The 25,444-nt window shown below is 34.5% G+C and overlaps 1 pseudogene; it reads left to right on the plus strand.

Annotated features, from left to right (window-relative positions):
- The first annotated feature begins 19,717 nt into the window (after positions 1-19,717).
- LOC149155685 (expansin-like A3) lies at positions 19,718-21,675 on the plus strand (annotated as a pseudogene).
- Positions 21,676-25,444: the final 3,769 nt, after the last annotated feature.

The following is a 25,444-nucleotide window of genomic DNA, read 5'->3' on the forward strand; positions in this document are numbered from 1 at the left end:
ATAATGAAATATTGAAAAAACTTATTCAAAAACCAAGTGAGGAGTTACAGTCTCTTTGTAACAACAATATTTATTTATGCGAAAATACATTTAACAAAACCTTTGAAACAGTTTGGGTTGAAACCCTAACCGGTGACACAAAATATACAGTCCAGTGGCGTGAGACCACTCAAATAACACAAAACAGTAAAGATTGGGCCAAAGCCTCGGACCCCTTAATCGCTGTAGAAAAAATACCACCCTACTTATCCAAAAACAATACTAAACAAATAGAGGCAAGTCTTGGAAAGTTACAGTGCTAGTTAAAGACCACCCCTGGGCTATCTAGCCCAAAATTAAGGAATAGAATGAGTTAAATACCCGAAAGGGAGGTTCCATTAGCTAAATATTGAGAGAAGGGTTCCGCAACCTTCATCTCCTGAACCTCCAAAACCCTCCACCCATAATGGGGTGGATAAACCTGTTAGGTTGTATTCAATCATTAAAACACTCGAAGGGAAAAAATTATTATAAAGAAGGAAGGAAAAGCCAGAAACTTATCGAGGAATAACGTTGGTAGAAACCCTCTCTGCAAAAACAATGGATTCAGCTACCAACCAGGTTGATGAAGGAACCCCAAGTGAAGTGGAAGAATGCCAGGCTGTCGAGAAGCAAAGGAGAAGCATATGCAAGTCGCAAACCACGAGTAAAGTAAACATAGAACTCTGTGCAAAAAAAAAACTCTAAACCAGCACACAGTATTCCGGAGATGCACAATGGCAAACAAAAACATACCACCCGGGGCATAGAACCTCGGGAACGATAAGCACCGCTCAATCCAAATGTCTGCCAAGAGTCGTCGATGAAGTAGACAATCCCAAGGGCAAGGATGAAGCTTGATGGTCGAAGAAACTCCAGAGCGCCACCTGGGCCAGAGCGAGCCAAGATAATTAATAAGATTACAGTCGAATCGACTTCCAAGCATATAAGCAGGCCCATGACCCGATCAGGTAAATTCGACATTAATGCAAATGATGGCTGGGCTGATTGGCGCATATAGCCACACTTCCGCAAATATATAAGAATCATTTCCAAACATATAACTAGCATTTGCACCTTATGTTGCAAAGGAAACGCCGTAAGGCATAGAATGGAGAAGAATACCATAGAGTGGGGAAGAATAGGTAATCAAATCTGTCAAAATTAAGATTAAATTGATCTATTAATTTTTCATTTACATACACTAAAATTGTATGCAGCCTGGGAGAAGAATCTCAAGTTATCATTGAGATAAATAAATCTCCATAGTACATACTCGTTATATATATATATATATATATATATATATATATATATATATATATATATATATATATATATAGATATATATATATATATATATATATATATATATATATATATATATATATTACGATTTATATTACTGTGGCAATGCCATTTTTCTCTCGCAAAGTTGCATCCATTGGTTTTTTTAAGACATTAAAAGAATCTAGCTGTTATGGTTTGTTATGATCGATGGATTATCTTTCAAATTATATTGTAGATGATGTTAGATACATTAAATCATTTTGAATAAACACGGAAAAAAACTTGAAACCTGCTAAATAAAAAAATATGTTACATCTTTGTAGTTGCATATTTAAAATGATAAAATAAATATCTTTCATCTTTGTAGCTGCATATTTGAAAGGATAAACGAGAATTTGAAAATGTCGAGGGCATTACCCACACTTCAAAAGATAACAACAATTAAAATTGCCTCTGGCGAGAATTTAATTAACTTGTCATATGCTTAGGGCCAATGATCTTCACATTCAATCTTGCTTAAAATGAACCAAATTTTGATATACATCATGGCCTAAAATTATGGTTTAAAACCCTATGTATAAGGAGGATACCTTTTACATATGAATTGAGAAATTTTGCAGATGCATAATTGGATCTCGTCACATTTTTACTTATTATATTGGTTGCTTTTGTTACAAAAGGAAGCTTCACTGAAATATTTTGAACGTAGTATCCATATTACTTTTCTAATAAGATCTCCTTCTAGAGTGAGTTAATATGTATAAAAAAGTAACATGTCTTATCCTTTCTTGGAAAATAGATTCTTACAATGCATTACTATTATGTCAGTACAACATCATACTAGCTATAACATCAACCAAAACCATGCCTGAAAGAAATTATGGGTAGAAAGGAGCATGTGGAACTTCAACCCACTTCATGATATTTCTAATAACCAAATGAAACATTTCTACCATGGTAGGTCATAGGGAGTGGGATTATTCACATGATTAGAAGCCAATTTATTTTTATTTGTAGTAGATATCCTTGTAGGCTAATAAGGACTGCGTAGAAATCCAATCACCAAATTAGTTCTCATCATGTGGGGTTGATTCTATCATGGTTACTTTCGAGTGCCTCTTAAAAATATGTAGGTACTTGATTCCAATCGAGGATATGAAAGTGGGAACATGCCAAGCCATTTCAATCAATGGAATAACCTCCCTTCGTGGTAACTAAACTCTAAAATTCTTTCCGTTGACTTGAACAAACCCAATGCTACCTCTGCTTTCAAGAACAATTGTCACAGTTTTTGGTTTCGTTTCATCAAAAGATACCATATTAATTTAAAGTATCCATGACAATAAACGCATAACCAACAATTTTTCTACATTAATTGTCAACAAATTTACTCATTTTATGATTGCATAATATCATTTCAATGGGAAGCCCACAAACCGACATTATTGAAAATACAATAAAGATTACCGATGTATACTTTAGCTTGCACAAAACTATACTAATAGAAGGATCCTTTAGGAAAAATTTGCAAGTTTTGCTCTATTCAACAGTGGAAAATGTGCCAATTAAGTCTACAATTGGATTCTAGAAACAAAAATAAGGTATTGTTGGTAGGTGACAACATCATGGTAGTTTCCTTTTCACCTAAGTGAATGAAGCTAGAAAAAGCCAATATTTACATTTATCCTTGTTGATATTTATGTTATAAAGCAAGGAATCATTGAGAAATAGCCACAAATATCAAGGAACACTGAGCTTTTGCAAAAGTACTGAAATTGATATTTTCCCACCTTTGTTTGCACTAACTGAAATGCTTGATCCATGTTACATTTCCTATTTTTTTGTGATTGATTGCTTGTACTGGTTACTACTAGTGTACACTTTTTTGGGGGGATGAAACTCAATGCTCACAATGATGACCACTCTACATTTCTTGGGACTCATTTATTGCAACTATTGGGTATCGTATTCCCTAGATTTGTTAAATTTTCAAATTTGAGTAGTACACAAGTTTTATTTCTTATAAAGTTAATGTAAAATTAAAAATTTTCTACTTGAAATCAATCTTTATACTCAAATATTCATATGATATCACATAAGGATTAAATTTTCTAAAAGTTTGGTTTGGAAACTATTGAACACAATTATCTAAAGTTTGGTTTGGAGACTATTGAACACAATTATCTAGATCTCTCTCCTAATTGCACACATATTCCTGGATAAATGTTAACTTTAAGCAGTGACATGATTTTTCCAAACAAGGTCAAAAGTAAAGTGTACTCACCTACCGTGCTACTTAGTTTAAAGAAAATGAGAAGGTCATGATCATAAAGTCACTCCATGGAATGGTCCATGTTAATGAAAGTGAGGATTTTGTAGTCTTTTCGCATGGCTAATTACCTTGAAGATTTTCTTGACTTCTTGTGGTTGGGAAAAGATGGGGAAAATAATTAGGTACAATCAACCAATGCAATATCAGAAGGCACTCACACGGGAGAAAATGCATTTCTATTTAGTGAAATGTATTTCCATGTATGCTACAGCTAGAAACGTTTTGGTTCCATATAGTATACAATTGAGCTCATCTAGTAAGTTTGTTCATGACTGCCTAGAAGACTTAGAACAAAGCAATTGTGTCAAGAACATGTGTACACAAAAGAGGTATGGGCGCCTCTAAAGGTAACTCTGGAAGATGCGGCATAGGGGAATGCATCTTCTTAAAATCATTGCATTCTATTACTCTTGTCAGGTTCTGACTATTTAGGAAGAACTATCAACCTCCTTCGCATAACAATTGAAAATGAAGTTGGAAGACTCCACGTTTATGAAAACTCAAATATTATTGTGGACATGCTTAATGGAAAATCTGCTTTGCAAAGAATTCAATCTGTTATGGATCACATTCTAGAAATGAAGACCAGATTACATTCCATCTCCTTTACTCATATGTTACATGAGCCCAACTCCGAGGTGGATTCCTTATCCAAGGTGGAGTGGACTTAAAACCCTATGTATAAGGAGGATACCTTTTAGATATGAATTGAGAAATGTTGCAGATGCATAATTGGATCTCGTCACATTGTTCCTTATTATATTGGTTCCTTTTGTTACAAAAGGAAGCCTCACTTAAATATTTTGAACTTAGTATTCATATTACTTTTCTAATAAGATATCCTTCTAGAGTGAGTTAATATGTATAAAAAAGTAACATGTCTTATCCTTTCTTGGAAAAAAGATTCTTACAACACATTACTATTATGTCAGTACAACATCATACCATCTATAACATCAACCCAAACCATGCCTAAAAGAAATTATAGGTAGAAAGGAGCATGTGGAACTTCAACCCATTCCATGATATTTCTAATAGCCAAATGAAACCTTTGTACCATGGTCGGTCATGGTAGGTCATAGGGAGTGGGATTATTCACATGATTAGAAGCCAATTTATTTTTGTTTGTAGTAGATATCCTTGTAGGGTAATAAGGAATGTGTAGAAATCCAATCACCAAATTAGTGCTCATCATGTGGGGTTGATTCTGAAGACCCTGCATAACCTTATTATAGTTGGGTGGTTGTATTCATTTTTCATTAATGAGAATGTTCATTTGTAGATCTTATTATCATTTTTATTTTGTGTTGGTAAAGCTTCGAGGTCTAATTGTATCTCATTCCCACCTTATCTTGGGAGGTCGACACCACTCACTTCCAAATTTTTAACGTCGTAGTCTATCCCATTTTTTCATGCCATTTATGTCCATGCAATTATGGTTTTTTAGATTAATCCCATGCAACCTTCAATGCAATTTACCTAAGTTGAGCCATTCCAAATTTGATCTCCTCAATTTACTCCAGACGCACCTCTCATAGAAGCACTATCTCACATCATTGCAAAGTTATTCCTTGTAGAGACAATGATTGATTGCATTGACTATTGCTTGCTAGAAGAAAGCATTATCTCACATCATTGCAAATTTATTCCTTGTAGAGACAATGACTGATTCCATTGACGATTTCTTGCTAGAGGAACATCTGCAATTACTTTTGAATATTAGTCTGAGTCTGATCACACTCCAAGGTTTCCTATATGGTATGTCTTGCTAGTTTGTAATCCCTAATTTGATGTAGATACATAGACATCTTGATGACTTTTCTTATAACTATTTGTAAGAAAATTATGGCTTTATTTAGGTGTCATTCTAATTTGTGTTTTAATGATGGTTTCTTAGTAATAGATATATGTAAAAGTTTAATGGTAGTTTTTGTTGAATATGATGTCATTCTAATTTGTGTTTTAATGATGGTTCCTTAGTAATAGATATATGTAACATATCACACCTTGAGTGAGATGGGTTTGTGGTAGTAGCTAGAGATCATTGTGATCCTAAAGATGGCATCTTGGCAGCTTGAAGATCCTACATAACCTTATTACAGTTGGGTGGTTCTATTCATTTTTCATGAATGAGAATGTTCATTTGTAGATCTTATTATGATTTTTATTTTGTGTTGGCAAAGCTTCGGGGTCCAATTGTATCTCATTGCCACCTTAGCTTGGGAGGTCGACACCACTCACTTCCAAATTTTTAACGTTGTATCCTATCCCATTTTTTCATGCCATTTATGTCCATGCAATTGTGGTTTTGTACATTAATCCAATTTAATCTTCAATCCAATTTAGCTTAGTTGAGTCATTCCAAATTTGATCTCCTCACTGTACTCTAGACACACCTCTCATAGAAGCACTATCTCACATCATTGCAAATTTATTCCTTGTAGAGACAATGCCTAATTCCATTATCTCCTCACTGTACTCCGAGACACACCTCTCATATAAGCATTATCTCACATCATTGCAAATTTATCCTCTCATATAAGCATTATCTCACATCATTGCAAATCTATTCCTTGCAGAGACAATGGAATTTTCCTTGTAGAGACAATGATTGATTCCATTGACTATTGCTTGCTAAAAGAAAGCATTATCTCACATCATTGCAAATTTATTCCTTGTAGAGACAATGACTGATTCCATTGACTATTGCTTGCTAGAAGAACATCTGCAATTGCTTTTGAATATTAGTCTGAGTCTGATCACACTCCAGGGTTTCCTATATGGTATGTCTTGCTAGTTTGTAATCCCTGACTATTGCTTGCTAGAAGAACATCTGCAATTGCTTTTGAATATTAGTCTGAGTCTGATCACACTCCAGGGTTTCCTATATGGTATGTCTTGCTAGTTTGTAATCCCTCTAGAGTGATGAATACAATTAGCTCGTGTTCATGTCAATATGGCTCTGAGTAACTTGTACACTTTTCTTTCTATTATAAGTACTCAACTAGTTCATGAAAGGTTGTGTGGTCAACCGTGCACCATCACAAAATTTCCAAGACCTCATGAAATATTCTCCATTAGTTAAGAGATACTTGATAGACAAGTGCATCAAGTTATTCATTTGATGTAGATACATAGACATCTTGATGACTTTTCTTATAACTATTTGTAAGAAAATTATGGCTTTATTTAGGTGTCATTCTAATTTGTGTTTTAATGATGGTTCCTTAGTAATAGATATAAGTAAAAGTTTAATGGTAGTTTTTGTTGAATATGATGTCATTCTAATTTGTGTTTTAATGATGGTTCCTTAGTAATAGATATATGTAAAAGTTTAATGGTAGTTTTTGTTGAATATGATGTGATTTTAATAGTACTAGTTTTGATTTATATATTTTTAAATGTGATATTGTAAATTTTTAGATGTGATATTAAAATAAAATACACTAATAAATTTAATGTTTATATAATATAATATGTTTTTTTTATATTCCATGAAAATAATAAAAATTATATTTTTAAAAATACATTAATAAATTTAATGTTTATAGAATATAATATGTTTTCTTAATATTCCACAAAAATTATAAAAAAATATATTGGTTAATAATTAAAAAAATTAAATATAAAATTAGTGTAAAATTAAATCTTTTCCACTTGAAATAAATCTTTATACTGAAATATTCATATGATATCACATAACGATTAATTTTTCTAAAAGTTTGGTTTGGAGACTATTGAACACGGTTTTCTAAAGTTTGGTTTGGAGACTATTGAACACAATTATCTAGATCTCTCTCCTAATTGCACACATATTCCAAGATAAATGTTAACTTTGAGCCTTGACATGATTTTTCCAAACAAGGTCAAAAGTAAAGTGTATTCACCCACCTTGCTACATATTTTAAAGCAAATGACAAGGTCATGATCATAAAGTCACTCCATGGAATGGTCCATGTTAATGAAAGTGAGGATTTTGTAGTCTTTTCGCATGGCTAATTACCTTGAAGATTGTCTTGACTTGTATGTGGTTGGGAAAAGATGGGGAAAATAATTAGGTGCAATCAACCAATGCAATATCATAAGGCACTCACACATGAGAAAATGCATTTCTATTTGGTGAAATGCATTTCCTTGTATGCTACGGCAAGAAACGTTTTGGTTCCATATAATATATGATTGAGCTCATCTAGTTCTTTCATGACTGCCCATAAGACTTAGAACAAAGCAATTGTGTCAAGACCATGTCTACACAAAAGAGGTATGGGCACCTTTGAAGGCAACTCTGGAAGATGCGACATAGGGGAATGCATCTTCTTAAATTCATTGTATTCTATTACTCTTGTCGGGTCCTGATTGTTTAGGAAGAAATATCAACCTCCTTCGCATAGCAATTGAAAACGAAGTTAGAAGACTCCACATTTATGAAAACTCAAATATTACTATGAACATGCTTAATGGAAAATCTGCTTTGCGAAGAATTCAATATGTTATGGATCACATTATAGAAATGAAGACCAGATTACATTCCATCCCCTTTACTCATATTTTCCATGAGCCCAACTCCCAGGCAGATTCCTTATCCAAAGGTGGAGTGGTCCTAAAACCCTATGTATAAGGAGGATACCTTTTAGATATGAATTGAGAAATATTGCAGATGCATAATTGGATCTCGTCACATTTTTCTGTATTATATTGGTTCCTTTTGTTACAAAAGGAAGCTTCACTTAAATATTTTGAACTTAGTATTCATATTACTTTTCTAATAAGATCTCCTTCTAGAGTGAGTTAATATGTATAAAAAAGAAACACGTTTTATCCTTTCTTGGAAAAGAGATTCTTACAACGCATTACTATTATTTCAGTACAATATCATACCAGCTATAACATCAACCAAAACCATGCCTGAAATAAGTTTTAGGTAGAAAGGAGCATGTAGAACTTCAACCCATTTCATGATATTTCTAATAGCCAAATGAAACATTTCTACCATGGTAGGTCACGGTAGGTCATAGGGAGTGGGATTATTCATATGATTAGAAGCCATTTTTTTTTTTTTTGTAGTAGATATCCTTTTAGGCTAATAAGGACTCTGTAGAAATCCAATCACCAGATTAGTGCTCATCATGTGGGGTTGATTCTGAAGATCGTGCATAACCTTATTACAGTTGGGTGCTTCTATTCATTTTTCATGAATGAGAATGTTTGTTTGTAGATCTTATTATGATTTGCTCATCATGTGGGGTTGATTCTGAAGATCCTGCATAACCTTGTTACAGTTGGGTGCTTCTATTCATTTTTCATGAATGAGAATGTTTGTTTGTAGATCTTATTATGATTTTTATTTCGTGTTGGAAAATATTTGAGGTCTAATTGTATCTCATTCCCACCTTAGCTTGGGAGGTCGACACCACTCACTTCCAAATTTTTAACGTCGTATTCTATCCCATTTTTTCATGCCATTTATGTCCATGCAATTGTGGTTTTGTAGATTAATCCCATGCAACCTGTTAGTGTCAGTCTTTCCAGCCTTCCTCCAGTGATCAAATGTGCTCTTAAAAAATTATTTTGAAGTGTCAAGGTCAAATTTTGTCATTTCAGTGAGTCTTCAAGCAAAATTTTATCACTAGGCATTAGGTCTAGGGTTTGCTTTTACTCCTTCTAAAGTTGTCCAAATGGCGGTCCATGTCATCATTCAACCGATTCTATCATCATTCATAGGGTTTTCATTATCATGTCAGTGTCTAATGAGTCATTTTACATCTTGTTCATGCTTCAGTTGTGCCTAGGCAAGGTCATTTCCCTCTCCTAGGGTTTTGAAGTCAATTTCTCTTGGACGGTCAAATCATCGGCAAAACTTGTTTCCTGATGTTCATACACCTTCCCCTATCCTTAAAGTACCTTATCAAACACTTCCCATTCCTTAGATCCGCCAAATTCCTCATTTTTGCACAAACCCTAGTTTCTAGCTACAACTTGGCAATTTTCTAGGTTTGGCCTGTGTTTTGCCCTTTTTGACCCCTTCCCCTCACTCAATCTCTGAGATTCCACTTTCCCCTACTTCCTAACATCCCTCCCCACTCCCAAAAATTTCCCCAAGAATTTAGAAGCCCCCTATCCCCTTCATTTTGCTTCATTTCGACAAAATCCCTTGTTTCACACGTCGGGACAAGTTGCACTCAAATGATGTTTCAGAGCAATAAAAGATGAATTTTGGAAATCTGAGAGAGTTTTTTGTCCATAACATGCCAAAGAAGAAAAACCTCCTTCACGTTTTTCACAGGTGTCATGGTTTTAGAGAAATGCCAAAATTACAATCGCCAGATCCAAGGAGTTTGGCCAAGGCACAAAAAGGGAAGAAGAAGACCAATCCACTCCGTATCTTGGCTGAGGCTTCACTCAAAGATCATGTCACTCAATAGCCTAGCCACAGCTCAAATCCCAAATTTTTTTGAGAATTTTGGGTAATTTTGGCATTTTTTGGTAATTTACAGGTTTTGGCTCTTTAACGGGTCTCACCCCCGGTGAGACCCTTTGTCATGGCAACTCCTTTTCACAAAAACTCAGAATTTCCTGATTTTTTATGCAAATTTACATATGCCCATGGATGGACTTGAGTTTTTATGGAGTTTTGGGCCTCCAGAAGGTCAAAATACATGAAAAAATTGACTTTCTGCCACTTTTTTGAACTACAAAAATCTCTCTTGGGAGAATTGGTTTTTTACCGGGAAAATGAACTCCAAATTCAAAACTTCTAGTTTGGTTGGAAATTAGACTCAAAGACCTTTTTAACGAGCTATCCTGCACCCAATTCTGACACCTGTAAGTGCCTCAAACAGAGCTCCCAATGTGCGCAACCCATTGAGAAGATGTGTGCGACCTGTTGAGCAGACTTTACCTGATTTCACTGTACAGTTCGGAAAAGCACAGTTTGACTTGGTTTGACTTTTTGGGGTTAAATATGATTATCTTTGATGTAATTTTGGTAACTCTAAGACACTTTTACTCTTGTTTAACACTTCTAGAAGATTCATTTGTGTAAAGGGTAAAAATTGAATGTATGAACTGGTTTCCAAGTTTATAGAGGCAAGTTGTTTTGACTGCCTATTTTGTAGTGCTTAGTTTAGAAGTGGTTCAAATAGCTCCTAGAATAGTGAGCTCGACCCATGGAGGCAGGGAAAGAGGTTAGATCATCTATATTATGTACTTTCTTGCTCATTTTCATGGTTGGACTCTTGAGGGAGAAGCTATCATTGTATATTTTCACTGTATCTCTGCAATTTTTGGCTAAGGAAGACCAGGGTTTTGCAGTCATCTTTGGGATTCTTGTGGACTCATGTGTTGATGGTGTGTTTCTCAATGTTTTTGTAAGCTTTGTTATGTGATTCATTTCCTTTCTTTACTGCTGCACATTAAACAAATGAAGTGTTAAAGTATGAATTCATGCTAGCCATGCTCTGCTTTTAAATTTGTTTAATTTCAATGTTTTCTACTGTCTAAAGGGAATTCAAAGTCATTGTTTGCTCTCTTTAGCTCCTCATCTTTCATTCCTGATCATCCATCTCACTTTAAGGCATCAATACTATTTCCTACCTTGCCCCAAGGAACCCCCTGCAGAAACAGTGTCCAATCCCCGCACCCAAAATTGCAATTCCTCAATTTGCCACCAAAAACCCAAAAACCCCAAATCAATCTTTCCGATCAGTTTACTAGCCTAATATCAGTGTCACCTAGTTGGTCATCTCATCCCATTGAAGATCTGTCGAGATTGACCGAAGAGAGCCTTCTCCTGCCCCGTAGGGCTAGCTACGAGGCTAAATGGTTTGATGTAGCCTTGAGGTTTACCTTTCTCAGCCTGAGGTGAAATTTCAGGCGCTAACATACTGGCGACCATACTGGGGAGAACAAAATTGTTTGTTGATTGATGTGTTTGTCTCATAAGTCTTAGACGGAGCCTGAAGTTATGCCAGGTAGCCTTCAAAACGCTTTTGCTTTGCATTAGCGGAAGTAGATAAACGCTGCTTCAGTCAATCTCCGTGAGCTTGTGAATGTAACACTTCATCTGCAATTCACCCCAGTACATGTATCAAGTTCATATCTGATTGTTGATGGTGGACAACAATCAGACACTTGAAAGGCTTAAATCATTCACTTGGCGACTCTAAATCATTTTTGAGATCAGATCCAAAGACTCCACTGGAGGATGATCCCGACCAGTAGAAACATGAAAGGAGGATATGGCAAGATCAGGTACTCAAGTTGGAATTTCATCCAAGACATTTTGTTCTTTGTCATAAATTATTTCTTCTATTTTCCCAAGAATGTCAAAACTTCTCTGCAAAGTATACTATGTTTGAGAAGAGATCCTAGGCCTGCAGTTGATTCTTTCCCTTTGAATATTGTGAATACCAAAGATTTGCATGCCTTTGAGCTTGATCAAGATCCTTTTTCCGAATTTTGTGATGACCATCTTCAAATTGATGAATCTCAAGAGACCAAGACTCATTTTATACCTGCTGTACATATCCCTACACCTTGTAAAATTCTAGATCGGTATAAACCTCTTGTTTTACCTTCTGTTCTTCATGCTTTCCCCAAAAACTATGATCTCTACTTGCCGATGTTTGATGGTGAATGTAAGAATGTCAACGCTGAGCACCATGTCCAGAATTTTGAGAATTTTCTAGATCTTTTTGAAATTGATGAAGAAGATGTTAGTATAAGGCTTTTTTCTCTTTCTTTGCAAGCCAAAGTGAAGAGTTGGTTCAAAGCCCTGCCTGATGCGAGCATCTCAGATTTCCAGCAGTTCATCAAAGTTTTTCTCGACAGGTGGATGATCGGGCAGAACCTTTTCTTGATTGTAGAAGAGTATAACCAGCTGAAAAGATTGCTAGGGGAGACAGTACAACAGTTTTCAGCCAGATTTAATCAAGTTTATTATTCAATGCCAATCGATATAAGGCCTATTGCTAGATCAGCTCTCTTGCACTATCCGGGTGCCTTTGATCCAGAGATGGAGTTTCAACTGAGAGAAAGGGATATTGCAACACTTCACGAGATGCAAAAAAGTGCAGTAAATGTAGAGGCTCATCTGCTGATCCGAAGGGCAAGGTTGAAAGAAGAAGAGATGAAAAACATAGATCCGGAAAAATCAACATCTCTAGAGGTGAAGCTTGACAATTTGGTAAGTGCAGTGGAAAATATGATGGACAAGATCAACACAAGGAATGATTATGATGTTCAAGGCTCGCTGATTGAAGAAGAACAAGTTGTTGATCCAAAACATTTTGTTTCTTATCATGGTTGTCATAGATCTGATAATGATTGTTTTGTAGATCACCTTGGTGAACAAAGAACGGTTGATATGACCTGCATGCTTGATGATATGTTTTATACTGATGATTTGCCTCAGTTTGATCAGTATGATGATGATTATGTTCTCCAAACAGAAGCTAATCTTGCAGACGAATCAGCAGCTAGTTTGTGGGAGGAAAAAGTTCATTTTCAGCAGCTTGAATACAATGTTCAGCCATCACATATCAGCTATGACTTTGACGAGGAAAGTGCAGCGAAGTTTGAAGTAAGTGAAGGATCTTTGCCTTTTTGTTTTGATTCGTTTCAGTTCATCAGAGATAACTACCATGCAATCAGAAATCAAATGTCAACAAGTCTTGATTTGAAGCATCTTGAGAGTAATGAAAATTTTGTTCAAGACTTCTCATATTCAGATTTGCAACCCCCGAAAGCCATTGATTGTCAAGTTGCAACTGAAGACTTGGAAGTGGACACACATGATTTAATGATTCAAGGTGACTTCGTACCATTCTGTTTTGAATCGTTTCAGTTTTTGAAGGGTAGATTGCATAGTAAATCTTCAAATGAACAGCCTATCACAAATCACCAATTTCTCAGTGTTAATGTTGAGGATGCAACAGATAACAAAATTCTTGAGCAACCTATAGCATCAGATTTGCAGCCACCAAATGAACTTGAAGGGCAGATTACAGATGAAGGTATGGCAGCCGACATACATGATTTGATGATGCAGGAAGATTCTATGCCCTTTTGTTTCGAAGCATTTCAGTTTATAAGGCAGAATTCTCGTAAAATCTCTCAAGAACAAGATGAACAGCTAGAAGGATGTCATGCATTTTCAATGGATACATTACAGCAGTCTTTTCAAGTTTTTCATGATCCAATAGCTGATGTTTTGGATGAGGTTTGTAGTCAAAGTCTTTCTCCATTGACCACATGTGAGCTTGAAACATGTGCTGATATGAATTTGATCCGGCAACCAGTTTCTTTGTCATTTTCAGCAGAGGTCTCGTCACAAGGCTCAGATCAAAATTTGCATTCATGGTATGAGGCAAAGAGAAGTAATCCATTGGTTGAGCTAAGTTCCAGTGTGCTTGAATTTCAAGATCCTTATGCAGTGTTTTTGGAGGTGGATAGAGAAGCCATATCATTCAATGGATCTGTTTCTAAGTTGTCATGGGAGTTGCCTTTCAGTAGTTCTCTCTTGTTGTTCATAAGAAAGCACTTGTGGAGAATTCAAACAACAAATGGGATACTTACTTGGTTACATTGGTTGTTTCATTTCACTTGATCAGGTGATGTATGAAACTGTTAGAGTAGGTTGTGATGAATAAGCTCCCCTTTGAGCATCATTTTCAATTTGTCGGTTGTGTTTAAGTGTTGAGTCAGTTTTTAGTTGAGTGAGAGTCAATTTGTGTTATCAATTCATCATTTTTTAGTCATGCGTTTCAGCTTGAGTTTTTGACTCCATTGCCCAATGGATGAAGGCACTGGTCTTCTCTCCCAGAGGTCTAAGGTTCTTGGCACCTCCAAGGAGCTACCATCCCCATTGGAGCCAATGTTAGTTCCAGTCTTTCCAGCCTTCCTCCAGTGGTCAAATGTGCTCTTAAAAAATGATTTTGAAGTGTCAAGGTCAAATTTTGTCATTTCAGTGAGTCTTCAAGCAAAATTTGGTCACTAGGCATTAGGTCTAGGGTTTGCTTTTACTCCTTCTAAAGTTGTCCAAATGGCGGTCCATGTCATCATTCAACTGAGTCTATCATCATTCATAGGGTTTTTATTATCATGTCAGTGTCTAATGAGTCATTTTACATCTTTTTCATGCTTCAGTTGTGCCTAAGCAAGGTCATTTCCCTCTCCTAGGGTTTTGAAGCCAATTTCTCTTGGACGGTCAAATCATCGGCAAAACTTGTTTCCTGATGTTCATACACCTTCCCCTGTCCTTAAAGTACCTTATCAAACACTTCCCATCCCTTAGATCCGCCAAATTCCTCATTTTTGCACAAACCCTAGTTTCTAGCTACAACTTGGCAATTTTCTAGGTTTGGCCTATGTTTTTCCCTTTTTGACCCCTTCCCCTCACTCAATCTCTGAGATTCCACTTTCCCCTACTTCCTAACATCCCTCCCCACTCCCAAAATTTCCCCCAAGAATTTAGAAGCCCCCTATCCCCTTCATTTCGCTTCATTTCGACAAAATCCCTTGTTTCACACATCGGGACAAGTTGCACTCAAATGATGTTTCAGAGAAATAAAAGATGAATTTTGGAAATCTGAGAGAGGTTTTTGTCCATAACATGCCAAACAAGAAAAACCTCCTTCACGTTTTGCACAGGTGTCATGGTTTTAGAGAAATGCCAAAATTACAATCGCCGGATCCAAGGAGTTTGGCCAAGGCACAAAAAGGGAAGAAGAAGACCAATCCACTCCATATCTTGGCTGAGGATTCACTCAAAGATCATGGCACTCAATAGCCTAGCCACAGTTCAAATCCCAAAAAATTTTGAGAATTTTAGGTAATTTTGGCATTTTTTGGTAATTTACAGGTTTTGGCTCTTTAACGGGTCTCACCCCCGGTGAGACCCTTTGTCATGGCAACTCCTTTTCACAAAAACTCAGCATATCCTGATTTGCTATGCAAAGTTGCATATGCCCATGGATGGACTTGAGTTTTTATGGAGTTTTGGGCCTCCAGAAGGTCAAAATACATGAAACATTTGACTTTCTGCCACGTTTTTGAACTACAGAAAGCTGTCTTGGGAGAATTGGTTTTTGATAGAGCAAATGAACACCAAATTAAAATATTCGAGTTGGGTTGGAAATTAGACTCAAAGAGTTTTCCAACGAGCTATCCTGCAGCCAATTCTGACACCTGGAAGTGCCTCAAACAGAGCTCCCAATGTGCGCAACCCGTTGAGAAGATGTGCACGACCCGTTGAACAGACTTTGCCAGATTTCACTGTACAGTTCGGAAAAGCACAGTTTGACTTGGTTTGACTTTTTGGGGTTGAAGATGATTATCTTTGATGTAATTTTGGTAACTCTAAGACACTTTTACTCTTGTTTAACACTTCTAGAAGATTCATTTGTGTAAAGGGTAAAAATTGAATGTATGAACTGGTTTCCAAGTTTATAGAGGCAAGTTGTTTTGACTGCCTATTTTGTAGTGCTTAGTTTAGAAGTGGTTCAACCAGCTCCTAGGATAGTGAGCTCGACCCATGGAGGCAAGGAAAGAGGTTAGATCATCTATATTATGTACTTTCTTGCTCATTTTCATGGTTGGACTCTTGAGGGAGAAGCTATCATTGTATATTTTCACTGTATCTCTGCAATTTTTGGCTAAGGAAGACCAGGGTTTTGCAGTCATCTTTGGGATTCTTGTGGACTCATGTGTTGATGGTGTGTTTCTCAATGTTTTTGTAAGCTTTGTTATGTGATTCATTTCCTTTCTTTACTGCTGCACATTAAACAAATGAAGTGTTAACGTATGAATTCATGCTAGCCATGCTCTGCTTTTAAATTTGTTTAATTTCAATGTTTTCTACTGTCTAAAGGGAATTCAAAGTCATTGTTTTCTCTCTTTAGCTCCTCATATTTAATTCCTGGTCATCCATCTCACTCTAAGGCATCAATATTGTTTCCTACCTTGCCCCAAGGAACCCCCTGCAGAAACTGTGTCCAATCCCCGCACCCAAAATTGCAATTCCTCAATTTGCCACCAAAAACCTAAAAACCCCAAATCAATCTTTCCGATCAGTTTACTAGCTTAATATCAGTGTTACCTAGTTGGTCATCTCATCCCATTGAAGATCTGCCGAGATTGACCGGAGAGAGCCTTCTCCTGCCCCGTAGGGCTAGCTACGAGGCTAAATGGTTTGATGTAGCCTTGAGGTTTAGCTTTCTCAGCCTGAGGTGAAATTTCAAGCGCTAACACAACCTTCAATGCAATTTAGCTAAGTTGAGTCATTCCAAATTTGATCTCCTCAATTTACTCTAGACACACCTCTCATAGAAGCACTATCTCACATGATTGCAAATTTATTCCTTATAGAGACAATGATTGATTCCATTGACTATTGCTTGCTAGAAGAAAGCATTATCTCACATCATTGCAAATTTATTCCTTGTAGAGACAATGACTTATTCCATTGACTATTGCTTGCTAGAGGAACATCTGCAATTGGTTTTGAATATTAGTTTGAGTCTGATCACACTCCAGGGTTTCCTATATGGTATGTCTTGCTAGTTTGTAATCCCTTATTTGATGTAGATACATAGACATCTTGATGAATTTTCTTATAACTATTTGTAAGAAAATTATGGCTTTATTTAGGTGTCATTCTAATTTGTGTTTTAATGATGGTTTCTTAGTAATAGATATATGTAAAAGTTTAATGGTAGTTTTTGTTGAATATGATGTCATTCTAATTTGTGTTTTAATGATGGTTCCTTAGTAATAGATATATGTAAAAGTTTAATGGTAATTTTTGTTGAAGATGATGTGATTTTAATAATACTAATTTTGATTTATATAATTTTAAATGTGATATTGTATATTTTTAGATGTGATATTAACATAAAATACACTAATAAATTTAATGTTTATATAATATAATATGTTTTTTATATTCCATAAAAATAATAAAATTTATATTTTTAAAAATACATTAATAAATTTAATGTTTATAGAATATAATATGTTTTTTAAATATTCCATTAAAATAATAAAAAATATATTTGTTAATAATTTAAAAAAATAATGTAAAATTAAATCTTTTCCACTTGAAATAAATCTTTATACTCAAATATTCATATGATATCACATAAGGATTAAATTTTCTAAAAGTTTGGTTTGGAGACTATTGAACACAATTATCTAGATCTCTCTCCTAATTGCACACATATTCTTGGATAAATGTTAACTTTGAACCGTGACATGATTTTTCCAAACAAGGTCAAAAGTAAAGTGTACTCACCCACCGTGCTACTTAGTTTAAAGCAAATGAGAAGGTCATGATCATAAAGTCACTCCATGGAATAGTCCATGTTAATGAAAGTGAGGATTTTGTAGTCTTTTCGTATGGCTAATTACCTTGAAGATTGTCTTGACTTGTATGTGGTTGGGAAAAGATGGGGAAAATAATTAGGTACAATCAACCAATGCAATATCAGAAGGCACTCACACAGGAGAAAATGCATTTCTGTTTGGTGAAATGTATTTCCTTGTATGCTATGGCCAGAAACATTTTGGTTCCATATAATATACGATTGATCTCATCTAGTATGTTCGTTCATGACTGCCTAGAAGACTTAGAACAAAGCAATTGTGTCAAGAACATGTGTACACAAAAGAGGTATGGGTGCCTCTGAAGGTAACTCTGGAAGATGCGGCATAGGGGAATGCATCTTCTTAAAATCATTGCATTCTATTACTCTTGTCGGGTCCTCACTGTTTAAGAAGAACTATCAACCTCCTTCGCATAGTTTATGAAAACTCAAATATTACTGTGAACATGCTTAATGGAAAATCTGCTTTGTGAAGAATTCAGTGTGTTATGGATCACATTCTAGAAATGAAGATCAGATTACATTCCATCTCCTTTACTCATTTTCCATGAGCCCAACTCCCAGCCAGATTCCTTATCCAAAGGTGGAGTGCACCTGAAGGTTGGTATGATCGAGATCTTTGAAGTCAATGACGGAGTATTAATCGATAATCCTTCGCCTTTTTCTTAAGACTACTAGTCTTTTTATTGTTCAACTTCTTGTGAGTGTTTAGCTATTTTAGAAGTTCTATATGGACAATAAGTGGTTCAAGGATTTAACAACAATCTCGTTCACGACAATCAAAAATGCAGAAAAAGGATAATAACATATCGTTCAAAACAATTTACATTCCGGAAAATCTTAGCAGCACAACTATAGAAAATTAGAAAAATGATAACATCAACCAAAACCATGCCTAAAAGAAGTTCTAGGTAGAAAGGAGCATGTGGAACTTCAACCCATTTCATGATATTTCTAATAGCCAAATGAAACATTTCTACCATGGTAGGTCACGTTAGGTCATAGGGAGTGGGATTATTCACATGATTAGAAGCCAATTTGTTTTTTTTTTGTAGTAGATATCCTTTTAGGCTAATAAGGACTGTGTAGAAATCCAATCACCAGATTAGTGCTCATCATGTGGGGTTGATTCTGAAGATCCTGCATAACCTTATTACAGTTGGGTGCTTCTATTCATTTTTCATGAATGAGAATGTTTGTTTGTAGATCTTATTATGATTTGCTCATCATGTGGGGTTGATTCTGAAGATCCTGCATAACCTTATTACAGTTGGGTGCTTCTATTCATTTTTCATGAATGAGAATGTTTGTTTGTAGATCTTATTATGATTTTTATTTTGTGTTGGCAAAGCTTCGAGGTCTAATTGTATCTCATTCCCACCTTAGCTTGGGAGGTCGACACCACTCACTTCCAAATTTTTAACGCCGTATTCTATCCCATTTTTTCATGCCATTTATGTCCATGCAATTGTGGTTTTGTAGATTAATCCCATGCAACCTTCAATGCAATTTAGCTAAGTTGAGTCATTCCAAATTTGATCTCCTCAATTTACTCTAGACACACCTCCCATAGAAGCACTATCTCACTTCATTGCAAATTTATTCCTTGTAGAGACAATGATTGATTCCATTGACTATTGCTTGCTAGAAGAAAGCATTATCTCACATCATTGCAAATTTATTCCTTGTAGAGACAATGACTTATTCCATTGACTATTGCTTGCTAGAGGAACATCTGCAATTGGTTTTGAATATTAGTTTGAGTCTGATCACTCTCCAGGGTTTCCTATATGGTATGTCTTTGCTAGTTTGTAATCCCTTATTTGATGTAGATACATAGACATCTTGATGACTTTTCTTATAACTATTTGTAAGAAAATTATGGCTTTATTTAGGTGTCATTCTAATTTGTGTTTTAATGATGGTTTCTTAGTGATAGATATAGGTAGAAGTTTAATGGTAGTTTTTGTTGAATATGATGTCATTCTAATTTGTGTTTTAATGATGGTTCCTTAGTAATAGATATATGTAAAAGCTTAATGGTAATTTTTGTTGAAGATGATGTGATTTTAATAATACTAATTTTGATTTATATAATTTTAAATGTGATATTGTATATTTTTAGATGTGATATTAACATAAAATACACTAATAAATTTAACGTTTATATAATATAATATGTTTTTTATATTCCATGAAAATAATAAAAATTATATTTTTAAAAATACATTAATAAATTTAATGTTTATAGAATATAATATGTTTTTTAAATATTCCATTAAAATAATAAAAAATATATTTGTTAATAATTTAAAAAAATAATGTAAAATTAAATCTTTTCCACTTGAAATAAATCTTTATACTCAAATATTCATATGATATCACATAAGGATTAAAGTACAATCTTCTTTTTTAGTGGTAGTATAATCTTTTTGTTCTCTCCTCTGTGGCGTTTTAGTTGTAGTATAATCTTTTTGTTCTCTCCTCTGTGGCGTAGCTCTTTGTTTGATTGTAGTATAATTTTTCTCTAATTGTAGTTTAATTTTTTGTCTGAATTATTATTTGAATAAAATCAGATAAGATGCACACATTCAGCTGTTTGCACCGAATCAGGGGTGAAAGTTGTGGTTACGGACTTTACAGACCACAATAGGACAGATTTTCTTCTATACTTTCACACCTTCGCAAGCTTGGCACGCCCCAGTAAAATCGACCAACTTCTCAACATGGGGGTTGGCCTGGGCGTGGAGTATAAACGGTGAGCACCAATTCAAGAACCCAAAAAAAAATTCCGAGTGAAGCTAGTACGAGGAACATTATAACTGAAACAACCATAAGTTTGTCTACAGCTTGAATCTTTATTTGTTTCTCTATAGTTTGAATCTTTGTTCAATTCCGGACAGTGACATGATGGATATGTGTTTAATTGTTTATGACTTGAATATGATTACAGCATCCCATGCGATTATCCAGGTAAAAATATGTCCATCAAAGTAGACGAAAGCAGTCACTATCCCGACTATCTTGCTGTCCAGTTTCTGTATCAAGGAGGCCAAACAGACATTTCCTTGGTTCAAGTTACCCAGGTGGAGTAACCATGGACCATGGCTCATATAAGTATTAAAATTTATTTTTCTAATATGGTTCATAAATAATATTGTATCAGATAAATTATTTTAAAGGGATCACTTGCGGTTAGATTAACCATAGATGATAGAACTAATCCTAACCAAAAAATGTCAAAAGAATTCAACCCGTAAAAATAGTATTAATATCCTATAGAGCAAATCACAAACAATTTACAAATTTTGTTTAAATGACTATTCGATCATGCGATCTGAATTGAGGGATTTTGCATGCAGTGCAGGTAGGACATTGAGTTGGAATGAAATGAGTCTACGCAATTACAGTGCAGTGTGGGCTATTGCAAACCCTTATTAATTAACAGGTCATGCCGAACCCAGTCCCTTCTTGTTCCGGTTACTGGTTACAGGAGGTTTCGACGGAAGTTGGGTAGGGCGCCCTAGATAAAATTTGCTACCTGCAGACTGGAAAGTTGGGTCTGTTTACGACTCAGGACTTCAGATCTCAAAGGGGGCGCAAGAATTTGACCGCAATTCGTGCGCAACTGGCGACTGGAACGATAATTTATAAAGAATCTGGAAGAAGAGTCGGCTGGTCCGCCGGCCCAACAAAATCACTAACGCCTGTTGTACCCACGCAGATTCATGAAAGAAGAGGTTTGGGGATTATAGCATTTCAACTTTCTATTACCGTTACAGCGACTGGGGAGTTAGGTAGTGGCACCTGGCGGTATTGTAATTTTTCCTGTTGATTGATGTACTGGGCGGTTTTGCAAATTCTTTATGAGATATCAATCGGACGCAGAATATACAACCTTACATGATAATTATTACGCCGTAAGGCGTTTCCTTTTTAAATGAACTGTCCTAGCCGCTGTCGTGTCCAATCGTTAACCGTAGATTTGTGGTGTTAGACGATTGAACCAATTTTGATCGTTGATCTAAAACTGAAATAATAAAATTGGTTCAATCATCTAACACCACAAATCTACGGTTAACGATTGGACACGGCAGCTAGGACAGTTCATTTCAAAAGGAAACGCCTTACGGCGTAATTATGTAGTTAGCTTTTTATAATCATAAGTAAATATATGTATGAGTTTATTGACTGACTATTAATATAAACTTAAGTGATTATTTACCATGTTGAAATATTTGATTATCATATGGTAAATTCTGGTTTCTTTTGTTGTTACATGTTTTTTTTTATTATGTTTAACTTATGCGCGTGTCACCTAAATGGTTTAATTACGCCGTAAGGCGTTTCCTTTTGAAATGAACTGTCCTAGCCGCTGCCGTGTCCAATCGTTAACCATAGATTTGTGGTGTTAGACGATTGAACCAATTTTGATCATTGATCTAAAACTGAAATAATAAAATTGGTTCAATCGTCTAACACCACAAATATACGGTTAACGATTGGACACGGCAGCTAGGAGAGTTCATTTCAAAAGGAAACGCCTTACGGCGTAATTATGCAGTTAGCTTTTTATAATCATAAGTAAATATATGTATGAGTTTATTGACTGACTATTAATATAAACTTAAGTGATTATTTACCATGTTGAAATATTTGATTAGCATATGGTAAATTCTGGTTTCTTTTGTTGTTACATGTTTTTTTTTTATTATGTTTAACTTATGCGCGTGTCACCTAAATGGTTTAAAATTATATAAATTATTGTTATACACAATTATATCAAATATGTTACAATATATTTTTTCATTAAATTATAATTAAAAATAAAATTAGTATCTATATATATAATAAAAATCATTCTTGATATTACAATTATAAGAAAAATTAAATATTAAACCTCTCAAAACATCTTTTAACGAACCAGCATAAAAAAATATTGATCAAATTTGTACCCTAATGTATCACCTCCAATGATGCATACGTATCGTGAGTCATGTGGGTTCAGGACACAAACCGACCATATTTTTTTTTTTGAAGTAGCCACTGAAAAGATCTACAATTTGTTGCGTCTCTCAACGTTGGTCTACAATTTGTTGCATCTCTCAACGTTGGATTTTTACTGAGGACATTTTTATATATTATGAGACTAAAAACGTCGTCCTTTAGAATGTTAGGTAAGGAATGAGAGGAATCTACAAAATAGGAGTAGGTTATGTAAGAAAGGGGAGGAATCTACAATATAGAAGTTCGAACGAACAGAGAGGTATCTATATAATCAAAAGGCTAGTGAAGAACTATGGAAATATTGATTATATTTCATGAAATATTTGTTAATTAATTAAAATTTATTTATATTTTATATAAATAGGATTAAATTAATAATATTAATTAAAATTTGATAAATTTTATTAACAAATTTTATTTTTTATTAAATATTAATATAAGTAAGACGTGTCAAATTAAAATAATTACTTAAAATATTATATATTAATATTTGAAAATATCATAAATTAATATAATATTTCAATTTTTAAAAATATTTTAAATGTAAATTTATATGTGTAATTTAATATTTAATATTTATATTATATTTATATAGTTATATTTTGGAATAAGGTTTCTAAACTTTTAAATTGATTATCGATTATTATTAGGTGGATGGTAGAGATTCAAATTCCATGGAATAGTGTAAGATATTCATAGTAGTATAAACAAATCAAATATTCTGATTAATTTGCAAATAATTGTCTTTTTCACCTTTTAATTAAATTGATTAATTATTTTAAAAAAATTATCATATCAACAAATGTCATGTGAAGTGAGTTATGAATTTTTGGACATGTGGTATTGATAATCCATAATATTGACTCTGGGTATTGTAACAATACCTATCCATAAATTAAAATTTTATATATTAAAGAGGGATAACAGTCCATGTTAATCATGTTCAATGTCTTTTAAATTTATATCTATTTAACTTATATATTAGTATGTTATTATTTAATAATAATAGTAATTATTATTATTATTTGAAATAAAGGTATAATTTAGTTAGTTTTTATCATTTTTTTAGCAACATGAAATGTATTATGTACTAAGTGTTCCAATGTTAATTATGGAATAATGTCTATGCACATTACTAATCAAGGTCAATCACAAGATAACATGTGCACTATTTAGAAAGGTACAACATGACACTTCACACTAATGAGTAGAGGTTGTATAAAAATTTAGTTGAGATTTAAATACCATTTGTTGTTAGGTCCCTATACTACTAGTGTAACCCCTTATTGTTATTAGTACAACCCCCTTATTATATTGTTGTGCCCATGTAGTCCCCATATTTTTATTAGTGTGCCCCATAGAAGCCCACTATTGTTATTATTGTGCTCATACATTTTTATTGTTATGTCGGCTCTGATTATATTATGACCCCTTAGACTCCTATATATAGAAAGGCGGTCTTGTCATTTGTTTCATCCAAGAATTGTTCATTTTGTAAGGTAAAGGAGGTTGCCCCCTCGAAGAGGCTGATTTATAAGGTGTTGATCTATCTTTTCTATCTTTTTATGAGCTAGTTTCATAACATTTGGTATTAGAGCTTTGGATTCTAGGGTTTCGCCGCTCCAAACAGGTTATCGTGCAATTTTTGCTATAACTTTTTCGATACGAAGTTTCGCAAGTTAAAAAAAAACCCATTTTAGAGGAAATTGTTCTAAACCTCGTTTCCAAATTTTAGATCCTTTATCGATGTATTTTCGGAGCTATGATCTGAGGAAGTTAGAGTTTTCGCAAGCTCCAGAATTTCATCTCAAACAGGTCATCATGAAAGTTTCTCTATAATGTCCTTTCTACAAAGGTTCAGACACTGAAATGAAAACCCATTTGAGATGAAATCATGGTGAAGCTCGGGTCCAAATTTCAGATCTTGTCTCGCTATATTTTCGGAGATATAATCTGGGGAAGTTAGCGTTTTCGCAGACTCCCAAATTACATTATAAATAGGCGACCTTTGGAAAATCGCCATACCTCTCACTCAGAGCATCTGATTGAAAGTTTGTAAAAAGTGACAGAAATAAGACAGATTGTATTTTTTTGGGTATCAGGTTCGGAACCTAAGGTCGAAACAATAACACTTGGCACATCGTACAAATTCGCTCTACTCAACTAGTCTATAATTACGTCATCACAGGAGATTGGACATAACACTTTCTTCAAGAATCCAATTATGATCAAACTTTAGGGGTTAGAAAGAGGATTCAAAGGGTTACTACAGGACAAAATTTCAGAACTTGGAGATCTGAAATTACAAAGTTACAGTTGTTTAAAGATCGAGATCCTAAAATCAAGAAAAGGCAATATGAGGAATTTTGATGGCAAGGATTTGGTAAATTGGATACTACAGATGGAGAAATATTTT

Source organism: Pinus tabuliformis, chromosome 9 (genome assembly GCF_031772625.1).
Source record: "Pinus tabuliformis cultivar Carrire ecotype Pingquan chromosome 9, CPIR1, whole genome shotgun sequence".
Taxonomy (NCBI): domain Eukaryota; kingdom Viridiplantae; phylum Streptophyta; class Pinopsida; order Pinales; family Pinaceae; genus Pinus; species Pinus tabuliformis.